General features: G+C 39.7%; 1 protein-coding gene across 2 annotated transcripts in view; it reads left to right on the top strand.

Annotated features, from left to right (window-relative positions):
- The first annotated feature begins 12,925 nt into the window (after positions 1–12,925).
- The window catches only part of LOC120776787, a 51,993-nt gene continuing 49,631 nt past the window's right edge, over positions 12,926–15,287 (top strand). Inside the window, exon 1 of one of the 2 annotated variants that reach the window (XM_040107774.1) lies at positions 12,926–13,054. The gene's annotated coding sequence lies outside the window, so the exon portion shown is untranslated. Of the gene's footprint in view, positions 13,055–13,077; positions 13,696–15,287 lie in introns of those variants that run through there. The other variant, XM_040107773.1, reaches the window with a different exon arrangement.

The following is a 15,287-nucleotide window of genomic DNA, read 5'->3' as shown; positions in this document are numbered from 1 at the left end:
GCTATTCTAAAGAAAGATTATTGAAAATTATTCAGTGAAAACTTTATGTGTGTGCCACGAAGAGGTCGCGCTAATATCGGTCGGCGTTCTTTTTGCCATCAACGTATTTCAGTTCAAGAAACATGAACGAGTACTCCCAGGATGAGATGACATGGGCGTGGAATTATGGATCGCGGTCAATCAGCAAAGCGATCGTCACGATGTCACAGCATGACTTTTCAAACAACAGTTACGATGTTTGATGGACTTTATCTTGAAGCAACGTATATTTGGTGCCAAGCCAGATGATGAGATGTACTCTGTTGAGTGGCAAAAGCCAAGGCTTTGCCGCTCGCACATGTTATTCTTTGTAGATGGGTGGATGGTGGTTACACCAGATCAAATTCTGATGAAATCATTTCGCGGAAATTCTTTGATGGTGCATAAAGATCCAGTATTATTCGAAGTGGTAAAAACCAGTATGGTCTTGCGGATCGCCAGGAACACTCATAACTTCCCTTTCGGTTCTTCGTATGTCTGATTAATAAATGCACCTGAATTTTAAATCTCGAATCTTTCTAGTTTAAGCCACAATATCAAAAATTGCGCGTGAAAAACTCAAGCAATGTGGTTTTATTGATAATTTTTGGGCCAATGTTCGGATAAACATTCGTGATGAAAGTCCCATCTTCGTTGAAGTGAACTTGACAAAAAGCAGCTGAGATTGATATCAAACCTAGAAGTAAAGCATCAACCGAACGGTGTCCTTTTCCAATTCTTAGCTAATAATAATGTGAAATGTCATCCACGTGAATTGGGAAACTTATGGATATTCACTTCATCGGTGTCGCTCACATGACGACAATGGCAGCAAGAACATTTAGCTTCAATTTATGAGGACATCGAAGTTTCGACATGGATTCAAAATGGCACCGCGACGCCACCTGGTTGGTCTCCAACCACATCTCAAAACTTATGTTTAATCGTTGGAGGATTGTAGTTTGTTTAAATTGATCAAATACGTTTGCAGATACGTCTCCAAAGAAAGTAACATGGCTGATTATTGGCCTTAAACTGAGATGAGATCAGCATGTATCAAACACCGGTCGATACGTGAACTGCAATAAAAGCGCTTTTAGGGGATATCTCACTTTGCAATTCATGAAGGAAGTTTTCCGACTGTTGCGCGTCTCGCAGTTCAAATTCATTTAAGTCATTGCGTATTGTGAATGGTAAAGGTGTGCAACTTTTTGAGATGCATGCCAGCAATTGCAATTGCTGGAACATGGATAACTCAATGGAAGCAACGATGGACAATGCGTTAGCTACTTCGCATGCCACGGAAGACTCAGTTTCGATTATATCAGCCTTCCAAATTGAAGCGCCAATTGATGGACATACGGAAAAATTAAGTGATATCAGCCGGATGACATTTCAGATTAGTATTAGCTAAGAATTGAAAAAGGACAATTTGCGGTTGATACTTCCAGTGGTTTGATATCAATTGTCAGCCACTTTTGTCAATTTAAATTTCAACGAAAGATGAACTCGCCATCACGAATGCTTTATCCGAATATTGGCCAAATTGATTTCGTAACCCGCAATCTGCTTTTGAGTGCACGCGCGGGCTCTTAGCTGAAGTACCTGGATGTTAATGACTTTAAACTGAAAGGATTCCAAAGTTAAATTCCGGAGGTTTCGGTGTCATACAAATCACGACTCGATCGTATTAATAACGGGAAAACGAAAGCAGTGAATTATCCGGTGAAATTCTAAATTCTTGGAGGAGCTTTGGTATGCCGCAGCATTATTTGTAGTTTCAAAGTTGGATCTGTCAATTATTGAGGTTTCGCACAATCTTCATGCACCGAAACTGTGTAATGGAACTTTGACTGATTGTGATACAGTTATCGATGCAAGTGTACAAAACTTATTTGAAGTTTAGGGAAAAATTGTAATTTGCGATTACAATCAACAGGACATGTTGATGGTCATAGATGAGATCCAAATCGCATGTTAGTGGTAAGCAGACGTGTTTTTAGTGGTCCAAAAACATCAGAAACAATTGGTGATTTTTGAAGTGGTAGCAGACTTGTTTTGTGTAAGCTTTTTGCTTTGAGACTTACCGGGAGACTGAAACTGGACCCTCTGATTTAGTGGGATGTTAGTACCAAAAATTAGATAAGTAATCTGATTTGGTTTCAATAGAATAGAATTTGCACTTTACCTGCCTCCTTTTTGATAATTTTATATACATAAAACAAAAAAAATAAATAGGAATTTCCCTCAACATCAGTGCATCAAAAACGTAAAATTCAATTCCTTTTTGCCGTTTTGACTTAGTCTATCAGCTGTTTTTTTGTTTTGTTTCTCCTTTTCTCCTTTCTCTTTTGTTTTGCTTTGGGTTACGGGCATTGCTAACCATCAAAATATAAGTAAGGTTTATTAGGGCAAAGACTCAGAAATTGCACTCCACTGACAGGTGTCTCTAACTCATTCTCTGGCAGAATTATGTGCTCTTGAGAACAGTTTGGGGATGCACACTCAGAGAATCCTTTTCTGGAGGAACTCAAAATTTTGAGAACGCCTCCAAAAGGCAAAACCTGAAGGGGCCACCGCTGCTGGATCAGCAAAATATGCGAAAATCCTGGACCAAGCAGGCAAAGTGGCAAAATGTGAGCAGTTCCAAAAATAATGGAAGGACCGAAAACTGCAGTAATTTCTGGTATACTGAAAAAAAAATCAAAAGAGCTCTGAAAGCTAATGATGTCTGGTCAGAGACATATTAACCAAGCTTATGCGGTGATCTGGATTAAGTCTGTATCACAAGCTTGTATGACAAAGCAGAAAAGCAAGAGCGCCTGTCGAAAGAGTGCTTATGGTAGGAAAAGCATCGCAGGTATCTCCTATCAAAGTGGATAAAATGCCCCAAAGATATTCTCGCGAGGTATTAGAATATTTTGCCACCAACAAAGAAGCCGAAAACATGAGTCATAAAGTGCAAGCAACATATAAAGAGGTCAATGAACGGCATGCACAAAGACAGTGTGGGAGACAAAGCGCGCTGGCGAGAAATGGGTAGACGTCGTCGTAAGAAAGAAGAAACCCGATCGTGAAAAAATCAGGACTCGAAACCAGACGTACTATAATCTTTAACAAAAAGGGAGGGAGCGTCAGCGTGGATATTTTGAAAAAATAAAATGCGACAGAGGCCTTGAAGAACTGGTCTCAAACGTGAGGTACATTAGGAAAAACCCTCAAAGGAGACCTACTAATTGAACTAAAAAATCAAGCAGAAAAAAGAGAGCCGATACGCCTCGAAAGTGCCCCTAGAAGGAGCATGATAGATGGCCGTAATACAGCCGTGTACTCCATAATATTACTATTATGCGTAAAGATCTTACGATGATAACCACCCCTGAAGAAATCTGGTGAGGCATTGGCACAAGGAGGTGGGATCCAGGAACCTGGGGAAGCAAAATATAAAAATTTGAGTGAAAACTTGAAGTGGCACCAAATAGCTCTTATATGCTTCACAGAGCTGAGGATGCCAAAACTTTACTTTAAGTGTGGTAAAGTAAAAAGATCTGGGTGGTCTATTTGTCGTCTCCGGAATTTTCTACCTATTACTCGTTGTTTGAGGGTGTCTAACTAGTACATAGTAGCACCCAAATGAAGAAGCCCCATTGATAGGTCATCCCTTTGTACTCTGTTGTGGAACCCCAGGTCTACATGGCAAAGACATGCACGAATTCTCCGAGTTGCATGCTCTTGCAAAGGGGAACACTCTGGTTCTGAGTAATACCTGTCCTAAATACGCAGGATATGTTAAAGTCAACGAAAAAATGAAGATACTGCAACTTAATCTCAACTCATTGCGCTGCAGCACAAGACCTTCTGAAAACAGATTTGGTGCTAGGAAGGAAAGCATAGATGTCGCCATATTAAGCGAAATTCAATATTCTCAAATGTTCGGAAAGCACTTGGTGTAAAGATGTAAGTGGCAAAGCAGTAATATGGGCCTGCAAAGGACAAGTTTTCACATCTCGCCCAATGGAAACCCATAATGGCTTTTACATGGGCTAATATATAAGGAATATTTTTTGTAAGCTGCTATGCCTCGTCCTAGTGCGCAACAATTAGCGAATTTGAAGATTTTCTCCTGGAGTTAGTTCTAGTAAATCAGAAGCAAAACCCCAATAATAATAGTGGGAGATTTCAACGCATGGTCTACTGCTTTGGGGTAGCAGAATTGCCAAACCATATCGTGGTCGCCTCTATTCTAGAATTTTGAGTCAAACAAACCTTTATGATTTTAAACAGTGGCACATACAAAATAATTTTCAAAAGGGAAATAAAGGATCAGGGCAGGACTTAATGTTTGCCAACGACGCGCTTAGCAGGCATAATTGGAAATGGAAGGTGTCAGGACTTGTATACAAATAGCGACCATATGGCTATAATTGGGCGAAGCTTCGTCTCTCACAGGAAACGGAACTCTGTCGTAGAAATACTTCGAAAACGAAGTTGGCGGCAAAAGACTTTGATACTAACGTTTTTGAAAGCGTCTTAGTGCGGCAAAGCGCATCAGGCGAAGATGCTGCCCACTTAGTGATCCAAGGTAAAAGGAGCTAGTTGCAGCATGCGATGCAACTCATGCGCAGGATGATGACACAATAGCAAAATAGGGAAGCGGTGTACTGGTGGAACGACGAAATCGCTAGGCTGGAGGAAGCTCTATTACAATTAAGCCAGACGCTGCCTACAGCGTAACCATATTAGGAGGTGATAACGAACTCAGATCAGAGGAATCATTTAAATATCAAAAAGCTCCTGAAGTCAGCCATTATCCGTAGTAAGCAGATCCGTTTCTGAAAAGCTCTGTGTATTAGAAGCGAAACATAGACCCCTGGGGAACGGCATACAAAATTTGTATGTCTAAGTTTAAAAAATAAGTCTCAGCAACCTAAGAACGCATCCTTTATGAAAAAATGTTGTTGAAGCTGTTATTCCCAACACATGCCCAATTTCCCTATAAGGAAACGAAACGAAGCTATGGAGCCACCCCCTCATTAGTCAAGCAGAAGACGAATTATTAATATTGCGAAAAAAATCAAAACTCTGGAAGTGCCCAGCGAATAGATGGGTATACCAAACAGAGCTCTTAAAGGAAGCCATAACTCTAAGGCCCAGCCTATTTGTTAATATGTACAATGCGTGTATATTAGAAGAGGTGTTCCCCTGATCCGTGGAAAATACAAAGCGTCTGGTTCTACTCCAAAAGCCAAAAAGCCACCAGAAGAACCTTCATCTTATCGACTCCTTTTGTGCATGCTCGACAGTTAATTGGGAAAGTGTACGAAAAGCATTTGTAAGCGAAACCGCTTGAGTTAGTAATCCAAAAAGTCGGCGGATTATCAGGAGAGATAATACGGCTTTTGCTAGTAAAAAGAAGTCCACTATTGACGGCATTAAGAGAAGAAGCTGATATACTGCCACAAACGTGTGCAATAGCGTGTGGAAAAAGATGGAAAGGTGGCAGGAAAAAATGAACTGCGCGCTAATAACCCTGGATGTGGAAGAAATGCGTTCAACCTCGCAAAATAAACAAATATAATAGTGCTCTACTGACGATATGGATGCTCCTCATTATCTGATAAATAATATACCGTATTATTTCCAAAATAGGATATTGCTATACTGAGACGGACGAGGGCACTCAGAGCTACTCTATCTCCAGTGGAGTACTGGCAAGGCTCGGTTTTAAAGGCCCGTTGTTATGGAACCTAATGTAACGATCGGGTGCGGCGAACACCGCAACCAAAAAAAATGTGGAAAACAATCGCTTATGCGGTGTGGATGACCCTCGTAGCGGTAGCTGTGAAATAAACATCTGGATGACCTCCGGATCAAAATGCAATGACAGTATAAATATTCATCTGCGCCGATGGTTTACTACTAAGAGTTCAGAGCTGGCTGAGCAGAAACAGAAGTCCTACTCAGCAAGCCTCAAGGAAAAATTCGAGGAGAAAATATCGCTGACGCCATAGGAGAATGTGATTTCCACAGCCGCAGTTGAAGTATCTTGGGGTAAATAGTGAACTGGGAGACTAAGTTCCAAAGAACACTTAGAAAATGCGGACAAGTAAAGTTTACTGCGTTATTTTAACGCGTTATTCGGTAGAATGATGGCAAATAAAGGCTGTGTGCGTTCCAGCCGACGATGTTTAATAGCTAAGGCAATAAGTTCAGTGATCCTATATGCGGCTCCAATATGGATACAGGCGCTAGAAACAAAATCATATGCTTGACCAATTAACACAGTGCATAGGCTTTCAGCAATACGAGTGATAAAAACTTTCCGAACCATTTGTATTGACACTGCTGAGGTACTAGCCAGTATGGCACCGATTGACATCCAGGGAGACGAATTCGGGAGAATATATAACTTATCAGAGACGTCTACCACAGCAAAAAGAGAAGAGAGAAGTAAAAGCATTGCAATGTAGCAGCAACGCTTGCAAACTTCATGCAAAGCACGGTGGACCTACTGATTTTGGACATACATTCGTGGATAGGTAGAACACATGGGGACCTGAATTTCCACCTTATCCAAATACTCAGTTGGTTGCTTCAGAAGCTACGTTTTCAAATATCGTCATGACTTTGCCTCAATACTGTCCGACGTGGGTACAGAGTGTATAGAAGAAGACCTGAACACGTGTTCTTTCATTGCCCCTCGGTTTCTATAGTGGGTATAAGGGAAAAAGCTGAAAAACCACCACTGGAGTAGTATCACGGTGGAAAAATTTGACAGCCACTCTATGTGCGAGTCCTCTGGTAAAGTGGAATGCTGTCAGCGAAGCGGCAACCTAAATAATGACAAAATTGAGACATTTAGAACAGATTTCAGGGCGTTTAGGCGTCAGTCAGTCCAATGTACAATAGAGGAGACTTAAAAAGTCTTCTTCTCCCATGAAGTAATACTTTGTCTAGTGGTCCCGTGCGAGAGACGAGGTGGGAGTAGGTTAGGTTTAGCGGATTAAAGTCCCGCACTCCGCTGGTTTCGATGCTTGCTCTACTATAAAAAAAAAAAAAAAGGGATGGTCGCTAGAAGAGTGTGGCATAAATCTGGAAATGCTTTGTTTTTCACACGGCCAGATATACGTGGCGTGTTCACGAGGTGGAAAACTATCTTCTCTGTACATTTACGCACCAGAACAGAAACCAAAAAATGTTGTTTATCATTGAAAAAAATGTAGAAAAATCGCAAATAAATGATTTTCAACACAATATAAATTCAACTTTCTTTTCATTTCAAAACACATAATTTCACGCAGGACAACGGCTGCGGGGTCAGCTAGTTTATATGTAGAATCGTTTCAGAAATTGTTCTCTAGTATGTCAAAACCGTCCCTTTCTCTACCCCAATATACCCCATAAAATCTCCCTTTTGAGAATAAAGAAGCAAAACTCACGTGAAATTTCCACTTAATTCCGATAGCTTACAATTTTTTTTTCGATTTGCCAACCGTTAAAGAAAAGCGAGTCGAACAAACTATACTTGGTGTTCAAACAAGCGGGCAGCTCTTTGGAAGCCACGTGTCTTTTGACGCATGTACAATCCTGTCTTTTGGTGAAGCCATACTTTTTCCTTGTCAAGAATCATTTTTATCATTTCTTAGTTTCGTCCGAAGACAGTTACAATTTAGTCGTACTCGTTTTGCTTTTGAATATTTGAATAGCAAAACACTACTGATCAAACTAATTGTTCATAAAGATGTCGCTATTTGTTTTCCAACGAACCCGAACAATTTCAATAGGATGTCATTGGCAGTATAGAAGCTGATTTTTAACTCCCTGAATTATGGTAAGTCCTCATGAAGCTTTTAAGAAGTGCTGCTCCATCTTATCACCATTCCTCAGAATCCTTTTCATTTCACAATTGAAAAAATTATCTACAAGTTAACACTGTAACCCACAAGTATTGAGACGTTATTCATCTATTATTCAAAATGCTTTAGGAATATTTGAAGATTAACAGGTAAGGAAGGGCTAAGTTCGAGTGCAACCGAACATCAGATACTCTTGCAACTTGCAAGAATCAAAGTCAGGGAAATAATTTAAGGTGTAAAACCAATCATATAGAGTAAAGTCAGCCGGATGTTCGAAAATCCTGATATTAATTATATAGGGTCTAGACCAAGTTTTCGCTCAAATTTATCTTAATGGCAAAAAGATACACTGTTTTCAGTAAAGCACGCTCTCTAATTTTCGTTCGTAGATAACTCACATATTGACCGATATATGCGGTACAAAGTCATCCAAAAGTTCAAAAATCTTTATATTAGATATATGGAGCTAAGGGAAGTATTGGCTCGATTCAAACCATTTTTGACATACAGACATAACATTATAAGAGAAGGATTATCCTTTCATTTCAATTATATATGTCACACATTGACTGACATTTTCGTTCAAAAGTGAAATAAAGGAACCGGGGTTCAAATATTCGCAACCCAGGGTCTTGAACAGTTTTTGTTGGATTTGAACAAGTTTTCATTCGTATGAAGAAGTGGAATTCAAAATTGTGCTATGTGGGAAGTAGGCGTGGTTGAAGTCCGATTTCACCCATTTTCCCACGGTGACATAAAAATGTAAGAACACCCCAGCTCTCATAAAGCCTACTCATACCATCTCGGTGGTAAATTTATTATCTCTTATTTAGTAATTGATTTAATGCGCTTTTAGTAGTACCGTTATATGAGGAGTGAGCGGGGTAGAGTTCTTATAATTATTGTACTCAGTATTGGTTGTTGTAGCTTAAGTGGTTTAGGTGATATGTATATTAAACTTGTTAGAGGGCGGGACCACGCTTACTTTTTCAAAAATGTTTGCCCGCTGGTCCCCTTTGTTATTGTGATCGCTTGTTTGAATTACAGTTTTATATCTTAATTCAGAGCTTAGTTGTGACACTTTATAGGTTTTCGGTTAACGGCGTTTTGTGACCGTGAAAGTGGTCCAATTACGCCCATATACGAGCTCGCATTTTTTTTTGTATTAAGAAAGCTGCATACCAAGCTTCACGAACGAACAGACAGACAGTCAACCGGAATTCAACTTTTCTCGTCATCCTGATCATTTATATATACATACATATGTATATAACCCTATATGGATGGAGTCATGTGTAGAAGTTCACGCAAGTGAGGAAAGTTCTCCGATCGCCATTAACTTGGGAGTGGCTAGAAGCGATTCTTTTACAAATGGCTCAAGCAGCTCACGACTTCCGGTCTTTGACCAAGTATCCTCTGGGTAGCCTAAGAACATCCGTTTGAATGCGAGCTAAAGTGAGAAGACGAAATATCCCCTGCATAGGGTTATGCGCTGGGTTTGGGACCCGCCACGTAAAAAACGCACCCAAAGAAAAAAAAAACAACAAGCCTCGGATGAGAGACCCCCTTTTGATGACGACCACGGCAAACGAAGAAGGCCTACGAATTGAGGGCATGCACCTGGACGGCATTTCAAACTCCTTACGTACAGCTGCTACCGAAACCATTGGTCTTCGGAAAATGCAAAAGAACAGCTGGTACGGCGAGGAGTGCGGTGTCGCAGCGGAGAGGTAACAGGTTGCCTACCTCTCAACGTTACGATAGACCACAACACGTGCGGGATGGGATAGATACCGAGAGTTGAAGAGGGAAGCGAGACGCATTTGCAGACAGAAAAAGAAAGAGGCCGAAATGCGTGAGAACGAAGAGCTTGATAAGCTGGCCGACAGGGGTAATGCTCGAAAATTCTACGAAAAAATGCGGCGGCTTACACAAGGTTTCAAGACCGGAGCATACTCTTGTAGAACCCCAATGGTGATCTAGTCACCGATGCCCAGAGTATACTTAAATTATGGAGGGAACACTTCTCCAGCCTGCTGAATGGCAGTGGACGCACAACGCCAGAAGAAGGCGAACCCGATTCCCCAATCGATTACGAAAGAATACCCAACGATTGGAATTTAAGTGTGCTCTGCCCAATCCACAAAAAGGGAGACCCCACAATCTGTGCCAACTACCGTGGGATAAGCCTCCTCAACATCGCGTATAAAGTACTATCGAGCGTATTGTGCGAAGGATTTAAGCCCACCGTCAACAAACTGATTGGACCTTATCAGTGTGACCTTAGACCTGGCAAATCACCAACCGACCAGATATTCACCATGCGCCAAATCTTGGAAAAGACCCGTGAAAGGAGAATCGACACACACCACCTCTTCGTCGAATTCAAAGCTGCTTTCGACAGCACGAAAAGGAGCTGCTTTTTTGCCGCGATGTCTGAATTTGGTATCCCCGCAACACTAATACGGCTGTGTAAACTGACGTTGAGCAACACCAAAAGCTCCGTCAGGACCGGGAAGAACCTCTCTGAGCAGTTCGATACCAAACGAGGTTTCAGGCAAGGCGACTCCCTATCGTGCAACTTCTTCAATGTGCTGCTGAAGAAATTGATTCGAGCTGCAGAACTTAATCGAACAGGTACAATCTTTTATAAGAGGGCCTCAACACCCGCGCCGTTAGTTCTGCTTTCTCCAGACTGGACAAGGAAGCAAAGCAAATGGGTCTGGCAGTGAACGAGAGCTCTCACGTCACTGCTGACAGTCATAACTTTGAAGTTGTAGATAGTTTCGTATATTTGGGAACCAGCATAAACACCACCAATAATGTCAGCCTGAAAATCCAACGCAGGATAACTCTTGCCAGTGAACGAGGGCTCTCACGCCACTGTTGACAGATTTATGGATTTATTCGATGGAACGACGAGCTGTATGAGATATATGACGACATTGACATAGTTCAGCGAATTAAAAGACAGCGGCTACGCTGGCTAGGTCATGTTGTCCGAATGGATGGAAAAACTCCAGCTCTGAAAGTATTCGACGCTGTAACCGCCGGGTGAAGCAGAGGAAGAGAAGGACCTCCACTCCATTGGAAGGACCAAGTGGAGAAAGACCTGGCTTCCCTTGGAATATCCAATTGGCGCCACGTAGCGAAAAGAAGAAACGACTGGCGCGCTATTATTAACTCGGCTATAATCACGTAAGCGGTGTCTACGCTAGTAAAGAAGCAGAAGATATAACCCTATATCTATCTCGCTTCGTTTTAGGTGATACGTAAAACCGTTAGGTGAACAAAACTATAATGCTCTGTAGCAACTGGTCGCAAGAGTACTCGTATAAAAATAGTGCCTAAAGTTTTAGAAACCAAAACAGAAAGCTGAAATTTCATGCTCAGCAAAACTATCAACAGCATTGTATAATAAGAAGACATTCGACACTCACTGTTCGATCACTTGTGACTATCGACAATGGAGAAAAGCTCTATATTAGATCCGTTTATTTTCGGTATTTTCCGGTATTTGGCTCATAAGGATTCATCAGCTTTTTGATGGGGTTCGTCCATATGTAAATCGAAACGTTCAAGAGAACCCCATATTTTATTGTTTCGCATATGTAAGTGGAACCAAAGTGCCATGCACCAATTCTAGAGATTTTTCAAAGTTTCAATAGCATCTTTACAGTAGGATTGGTCTTTGCGATTACGAATATGTACGTCACACAAAATCTGTCGAACAAACTTCCGAATGCTGAAAATTCATACAAGTATCTTTCGAAAAAAGTTGGCCTAACCACAAAGCATATGGATTACATTCTATTGACACCCTTATAGAAGCGATACGAACTTCTAAGTAGTCCTGGCATGATTACCACGAGATATCCGTGATATTTTTCAAGAGCAAATGCAAATCGCACTTCTTTAATCAACATCTCTAAGCCTGATACTCCCATTATTAGCTTATCAAAGAAGCAGACTGTCACTTTTGTATCCCCTTAATTCGCTTAGACAGCTATTCACTACGTCTCTGCCTTTCGTTCAAGAATATGTTATTTAAAAGTTATTTTTAGAACATTTTAAAAATATAAATGTGGAGAGAATTAAATTCATTCCAACACACACACACAATCACAGGCCTAAATATGAAATTTGCATATCAATATAAACTATATACCAATGGAAATGTGTGTGTATATAAATGAATAAATATTTTTAGTAATGATAACTACATACATATCCATATGTAGATAGTACATACAAATACACATATACCATATATACATACATACATACATATGTATAGATTGATATGAAAAACAGTGTTATACATTACACACTATGTACATAAATGTCAGTATGTCTCTTCATTGCCAGGGAATTGAACCTTCAAGCTATCTGACTTAATGGCCTGCAATCACTGCTCTTGAGTGTGTCATCAAAACAGCGACGCAAAGTGCAAATGCCACAGTGATAAAGAGGAACAGAAACAACTTAAATGTTCTAGGCACAAAATATAAAAAAAAGCAAATAGCGCGTGCTCGCACTAATGTCTCCGTCCCCACCGATCGACATTGATTGGCACTCCATAGATTTGATCTGTTTTCGTTTTTTTACTTATTTATTTGCGATTTCTTAATGCTTGGCAGTGTCGCCACCCAAGAACTGCCGCATACTACCAACGCCATCGAATGTTTGACTATTTCCCCGCGCGCATGCATCGCGACAATCCGCGTCTTCATCGTTTATCTCACCACTTGAGTTCACTTGAGCAATTCTCGTTCCAGTACTTCCCTGCCTCTGATTGCGGGTCGTTTCTTCGCCTTCGGCACGTCTGTTGTTCGTCTTTGTTTGTTTTGATTGGAATTCTTTTTGATTTTGTTGCTCTCATTTATATATGTCGCCACACACACACGCACACACACACTAATGTCAACATGTATGTATGTACGCGTACCTCTCAGCCGACGTAGCTGCCCGCCGTTCATCTGAATAAAATAAAATTAATACTTAAGTTGGCTGGTTGAATTCGCTAGCGACACAGTTAATTGTTGCAAACATTATAGGCAAACGAGTGAGCGAGCGCACTTCTCTTTCACGTTAGCCGCACGATTTATTTTCCTTTCCATCTATTCTTTGCATATTCAACGCGCTGGTCGCCGCAATTTCATCGAACATCCTCCCAATCGGTAGGTGAACAGTGTTCCGCGCTAGATCGGATGCGTTTGATTCGCGATCTCCATGGAACCACGGGCCAAAAAATTAACCGTCTGCCGTCGTCGCCATCTCAGTTCATACTAACAAAAATTGTAATTGTGATTGCCGCTGTTAGTCCGTTTCCTTGCTTTGCGCTGCTGACAGTTGTTTGTTGTGTTAAAGTTTCGCGCGCGCTAAACAAGTTTGGAAGCATTCAGATGTCTTGTCGTCGAGCGGAGCACGTGACGTGGACCTTAACGCGGGCGTAAGACGCCGGAAGGGGGTCGATCCCTGCGGTGCGCGTATTTTGTTTTGATTTCTCCGCGTTTGTAGCTTTGTATTCGTTTTATGTTGTGTTGTTTCGCTTGTGTTGTGAATTTGTGAGAAGCCTCTGGGTTGTTTACGAAAATCAACTATAAAAATAAACGCAAAAGTTGACACTTTTTGCTTTTCAAATAACAGCCAACAAATCGTGTGTTGTAACCAGGCAAAGTGCTTATTGCTTGACAACTAAGACCCACAAAGGCTAAAAAGTGTTACACGAAAGACCTCATAATTGATCCGCATTAAATTTATCAAATAAATTTCAGACTAAAGCCCTAAAAAATTATATAAAAAATGTCTGAGAGCAAGAGTGAGTCACCGGAAATCCCCGAAATTATGAATTAGTACAAGTGTTAAAAATTAAGTTATTTACGTTTATATGTATATATATGTACATATACATATGTATATATACATAACATAATATAATATAGTCGTATATACAGCGGTTGACAGCTGATTAGAAACGCTCCTTTTATTGTAGATGGCTGATGAGTATAATGATAAAAATTTTTGATGTACCGTTATTTATATTTCTAAAAGTCTTTCATTGTTCGTGTTACTCTATTTACTAGTAAATTCACTCTGTTTTGTAGTTGTGAAGTTAAAGTTCTTTTAATTTTTTGCCAAATAGTAAATGCGTCACGATATACAGTGTGCGACAAAACAAAAGCACATAATCTACCTTGTCGGTATTTAACTGTATAAAATCATAAATTAGGCATTACATGATGTTTTATGGATTTGTATTATTAGTTCATGTATTCTTCTTTTAAAATTAGTAAAAATTAAACAAATTAACTCATTAAAATAATAAATAAAATTCCATATATGAAGAAGCACATAACTAAAATTCACATTAATTGTTTGTCTAACGGTTTATAATGATCAAAAATGTGGGATTTTCATGCTACAGGAGTGCAAAAAAGCCGTATATTTCTTTAAAGAACAGACTGGCGCGACTGGAATTTGTGAGGATGCAAATAAATAGGAAGATTACCAAATGGCAAACTGTACTTTTTTCTGGCGAACAAAGCTTAATATCAAAGATTCAGATGGTAGGCAGACCGAAGGAGACAATGTACTAGTGTGGGGTTGTTTTTCAGGGATTGCAATAGGGCCATCATATAAACAGTATAATGGACAAATATAAGCATAAAAATATTTTTCAGAATATTATGCTGCCACATGCTGCAGATGAAATAGCTTTAAAATGGTGTTATCAACATGACAACGACCAGAAACACACTGCTATTTGTGTAAAACAGTGGATTGTCGATAACAGAATTGAGGTTTTGAATTGACTCGCACAATCACCAGATCTCAATCCCATAAAGAACCAATGAGAAATTGTAGATCGAAAAATCAGACTTGAGAATTGTAAAAATAAGGACGTTTTATTCATATTGAAAAACATAAATTTTTCAAACATAAAACCATTTCGTGCTTAATTTTTTGTCGCACCAAATTTTTGGAGTTTTTCATATATGGTATTTTACATATTTTTTTAATAAGTTAATTTGTTTAATTTTTACTAATTTTAAAAGAAGAATACATGAACTAATAATACAAATCAATAAAACATCATGTAATGCCTAATTTATGATTTTATTCAGTTAAATACCGACATGGTAGATTCCGTGCTTTAGTTTTTCGCACTCTGTATGTAGAAAGTGAATTAAGTGCGACAGCTAATTAGAAACAGTTCTTTGAAGAATTATAATTCCTCAAGGTGTTAATTTTTATTAATAATATTACTGATTTATAGTAAGCCTGTGTTTCAAAGTTGTTGTGAGGTTTAAAATATACATTATTATTCAAATTTTTTAATGAGAAAAAGCTGCAGATGTACATCTGCCCTACTTAGTTACATTTTTGACCTTCGTCAGTCTGGAAAGATGT

Source organism: Bactrocera tryoni, chromosome 5 (genome assembly GCF_016617805.1).
Source record: "Bactrocera tryoni isolate S06 chromosome 5, CSIRO_BtryS06_freeze2, whole genome shotgun sequence".
In the NCBI taxonomy this organism is placed as follows: domain Eukaryota; kingdom Metazoa; phylum Arthropoda; class Insecta; order Diptera; family Tephritidae; genus Bactrocera; species Bactrocera tryoni.
Note: the sequence above shows the minus strand (reverse complement) of the source record. Positions and strands in the feature narration are given on the sequence as shown.